A 5,000-nucleotide genomic window follows, 5' to 3' on the forward strand; every position below is an offset into this window, starting at 1 on the left:
GACAGAGTTGTAGATATCGTGCCGTTGAACGGCATCTTGTCGCGTCGCGTGGCGATCTTGTACGAGAAACATTTTCCTCTGACATTGTATCGGAATAATTATTATAATTCATTATTATACATACATACATACATACATACATACATACATATTATTAATAAATATAATTGTTTTTTTTGTTTTTTCTTTTCTTCAAATAAACCCACATTGCCATTTCTCTGAGCGTGTGCTGCGAGCTTCAACGAGAAACATTCGGCGCGAAACTGTCGAGCGGCCGGCCGTCGCGCGCCGCACCTGTACGAGAAACATTTTCCTCTGACGTTGCATCGGAATAATTATTATACATACATACATACATACATACATACATACATATTATTAATAAATATAATTGTTTTTTTTGTTTTTTCTTTTCTTCAAATAAACCCACATTGCCATTTCTCTGAGCGTGTGCTGCGAGCTTCAACGAGAAACATTCGGCGCGAAACTGTCGAGCGGCCGGCCGTCGCGCGCCGCACCTGTACGAGAAACATTTTCCTCTGACGTTGCATCGGAATAATTATTATAATTCATTATTATACATACATACATACATACATACATACATACATACATATTATTAATAAATATAATTGTTTTTTTTGTTTTTTCTTTTCTTCAAATAAACCCACATTGCCATTTCTCTGAGCGTGTGCTGCGAGCTTCAACGAGAAACATTCGGCGCGAAACTGTCGAGCGGCCGGCCGTCGCGCGCCGCACCTGTACGAGAAACATTTTCCTCTGACGTTGCATCGGAATAATTATTATACATACATACATACATACATATTATTAATAAATATAATTGTTTTTTTTGTTTTTTCTTTTCTTCAAATAAACCCACATTGCCATTTCTCTGAGCGTGTGCTGCGAGCTTCAACGAGAAACATTCGGCGCGAAACTGTCGAGCGGCCGGCCGTCGCGCGCCGCACCTGTACGAGAAACATTTTCCTCTGACGTTGCATCGGAATAATTATTATAATTCATTATTATACATACATACATACATACATACATACATACATACATATTATTAATAAATATAATTGTTTTTTTTGTTTTTTCTTTTCTTCAAATAAACCCACATTGCCATTTCTCTGAGCGTGTGCTGCGAGCTTCAACGAGAAACATTCGGCGCGAAACTGTCGAGCGGCCGGCCGTCGCGCGCCGCACCTGTACGAGAAACATTTTCCTCTGACGTTGCATCGGAATAATTATTATAATTCATTATTATACATACATACATACATACATACATACATACATACATATTATTAATAAATATAATTGTTTTTTTTGTTTTTTCTTTTCTTCAAATAAACCCACATTGCCATTTCTCTGAGCGTGTGCTGCGAGCTTCAACGAGAAACATATCTATCAATACAAATGTCTATTCAAAAAAAAGAAAACAAACAAAATCATATCAGTCAATAAAATAAATAATAATATTTTTTTACTACTACTACTAGTACTACTACGTGCTACTACTGCACGCCAATACACATACATAATAAAATGAAAAATCGTCTCTCTCCCGCTCGCTCTACGAGAAACATTCGACGTCCGCTCCAATGCCGACGCGGACTATTGCTCTCGGTATAGATGTGGAGCGAAACAGTCGTGCGCACAGCGTCGACTCGTTCTCGTTGCCGCGCGTCGTTCGTCTCAAATAGACACGAACGACGGACGAGAGAGAATAGAATGTGTTCTTGTTTTTGTGTTTGTGCGAAGTGTGAGAATATTATATACATATATTCGCGCATGGATGATATAGATATGGGTATGGATTTTCGGAGGAAATTATATCAAATTCGTATTTCGAATGCGAGACCGCCGAGATCTTTCCCAGCTCTCTCTCTCTCTGTGTGTGTGGTGTATAGTACATTTTATATATCTCTCTTGTGTCAACACAAAATAACAAAGAATATACATACTACTCCTCCTCATATTTTATATAATATAATATAAAATTATATTATAGCACCGCGTTCGCAGACCGTATGGTGATGTTACCAATCGACCAAGATTTGGGACCGTCTCCCCCGGTGTTATCTGTGATGTTAAAAGAATACGCTTCTAGGCACACCTCAACGCAGGGCGCCTAGCGTGTTCGACACGTGCGCGGTCGCCACGGCGACCGTATATGGAAAGAATGTATAAAAGAGGACGCACACGCGCCCATCGTCGAAACGGTGTGCGCAGCGTCGTGTTGGAATTTATCCCTCAAGCTCCGGGCGTTGATCGTATCTAGTGCGAATCATGCGTGTGTGTGCGCATGTAATTGCCAGCCGAGTTTTAATATGTTTACAATAACGTATTGAATAAAAATTGAGAAGTTGCGTTTAGATGAATGTTCAATTTTCAAATTGTCACAACATCGATTCCCGCCCGCGGGGTCGTGTTCGTTGCAGTTTTATGTCCCTCACAGTGGTCGAGCATCGTTGTACATCACCTCGTTGCGAGATCGTGACGGGACGGCCGCTCGTAGACCGGTCAAAGTTAGTCTATCGATATGAAGCGCGAACGTCGCGTCGCGTGCAAATTCGACGCGTTACGTTCACGCGTGTCGAGAAGGCGCGCGCGCAAGCGCGCGCCCCTCGACGCCGCCGAGCCAGCGGCTCGCCGAAGCCGCGTGACCGCGGTGTAGGCGTGTCGTTTGCGTAAGCAGCTCCCTGGTTGATCCTGCCAGTAGTTATATGCTTGTCTCAAAGATTAAGCCATGCATGTCTCAGTGCAAGCCGTATTAAGGCGATACCGCGAATGGCTCAATATATCAGTTTTGGTTCCTTAGATCTTACTCAGTTACTTGGACAACTGTGGTAATTCTAGAGCTAATACATGCAATCAGAACTCTGACCAGTGATGGGATGAGTGCTTTTATTAGATCAAAACCAATCGGCGGAGGGCCATGCGTCCGAAGTCGTTAATTTTGATGAATCTGGATAACTTTTGCCGATCGCACGGTCCAGTACCGGCGACGCATCTTTCAAATGTCTGCCTTATCAACTTTCGATGGTAGTTTCTGCGACTACCATGGTTGTCACGGGTAACGGGGAATCAGGGTTCGATTCCGGAGAGGGAGCCTGAGAAACGGCTACCACATCCAAGGAAGGCAGCAGGCGCGCAAATTACCCACTCCCGGCACGGGGAGGTAGTGACGAAAAATAACGATACGGGACTCTTACGAGGCCTCGTAATCGGAATGAGTACACTTTAAATATTTTAACGAGGAACAATTGGAGGGCAAGTCTGGTGCCAGCAGCCGCGGTAATTCCAGCTCCAATAGCGTATACTAAAATTGTTGCGGTTAAAAAGCTCGTAGTTGCATTTGTGCGCCGCGCTGTCGGTGCACCGCATCCGCGGTGATACTGACACGTCTGCGGAGCATATCGTCGGTGAGCCGGCGGTAAAACGCCGGTTCAATATCAAAATCCTATCGCGGTGCTCTTCGGTGAGTGTCGAGGTGGGCCGACAATTTTACTTTGAACAAATTAGAGTGCTCAAAGCGGGCTCAAAATGCCGCTTGAATATTTCGTGCATGGAATAATAGAATATGATCTCGGTTCTATTTTGTTGGTTTTCAGAACTCCGAGGTAATGATTAATAGGGATAACTGGGGGCATTCGTATTGCGACGTTAGAGGTGAAATTCTTGGATCGTCGCAAGACGAACATCAGCGAAAGCATTTGCCAAAGGTGTTTTCATCAATCAAGAACGAAAGTTAGAGGTTCGAAGGCGATTAGATACCGCCCTAGTTCTAACCGTAAATATGTCATCTAGCGATCCGCCGACGTTACTACAATGGCTCGGCGGGCAGCTTCCGGGAAACCAAAGATTTTGGACTCCGGGGGGAGTATGGTTGCAAAGCTGAAACTTAAAGGAATTGACGGAAGGGCACCACCAGGAGTGGAGCCTGCGGCTTAATTTGACTCAACACGGGAAATCTCACCAGGCCCGGACACCGGAAGGATTGACAGATTAACAGCTCTTTCTTGATTCGGTGGGTGGTGGTGCATGGCCGTTCTTAGTTGGTGGAGCGATTTGTCTGGTTAATTCCGGTAACGAACGAGACTCTAGCCTGCTAAATAGGCGTCGTCATTCAAGGTGTGCGCGACTCTCGGGGAGCGCAACTCACTGGCGACGTATTAAAATTCTTCTTAGAGGGACCGGCGGCTTCGAGCCGCACGAGATTGAGCAATAACAGGTCTGTGATGCCCTTAGATGTCCTGGGCCGCACGCGCGCTACACTGAAGGAATCAACATGTTCTCCCTGGCCTAGAGGCCCGGGCAACCCGTTGAAACTCCTTCGTGCTGGGGATTGGGGTTTGCAATTATCCCCCATAAACGAGGAATTCCTAGTAAGCGCGAGTCATAAGCTCGCGTTGATTACGTCCCTGCCCTTTGTACACACCGCCCGTCGCTACTACCGATTGAATGATTTAGTGAGGTCTTCGGACCGACACGCGGTGGCCTCACGGCCGTCGGCGTTGCTGGGAAGTTGACCAAACTTGATCATTTAGAGGAAGTAAAAGTCGTAACAAGGTTTCCGTAGGGGAACCTGCGGAAGGATCATTAACGTTGGTTTTTTCTTTTTGTTTTGTTGTTGTCAAAGACTCGCAAAAAAAGAAAAAAATACAAAAACACGTGAATGATACGAATCAAAATCGAATCCGAGACGGTTGACTCTCTCTCGTCGATTCGCGACGTGTGCGTTGCGACACGCTTTGATTAGCGTTCGCTATCGCCTATTGATACTTTGAAATAATATTTTAATTTTTGTGTACAACCACGCAAATAAAAGAGATTTTCTTTCTTTTCATTTGTCGTACACGTTAATGATAAGTATTATTTTCAAATTTTTTTGTTTAATTTTTTCGCACCTTTTATATTTTCTCATACAAAAACACACACAAAAACAAAACGATTACCCTGAACGGTGGATCACTTGGCTCGCGGGTCGA

The 5,000-nt window shown here is 44.3% G+C and overlaps 2 non-coding genes across 2 annotated transcripts in view; both read left to right on the forward strand.

Moving 5' to 3' along the window:
• The first annotated feature begins 2,708 nt into the window (after nucleotides 1-2,708).
• Nucleotides 2,709-4,614, forward strand: LOC123719773. Its single transcript, XR_006755872.1, has one exon. It is a non-coding gene; the product is annotated as a small subunit ribosomal RNA (ribosomal RNA).
• Nucleotides 4,615-4,964: 350 nt separating this feature from the next.
• The window catches only part of LOC123719780, a 157-nt gene continuing 121 nt past the window's right edge, over nucleotides 4,965-5,000 (forward strand). The window contains exon 1 of the ribosomal RNA XR_006755879.1: nucleotides 4,965-5,000. This exon is cut by the window's right edge and continues 121 nt beyond it. This is a non-coding gene — a ribosomal RNA (5.8S ribosomal RNA).

This window comes from Pieris brassicae, unplaced genomic scaffold (genome assembly GCF_905147105.1).
Source record: "Pieris brassicae unplaced genomic scaffold, ilPieBrab1.1, whole genome shotgun sequence".
Classification (NCBI taxonomy): Eukaryota; Metazoa; Arthropoda; class Insecta; order Lepidoptera; family Pieridae; genus Pieris; species Pieris brassicae.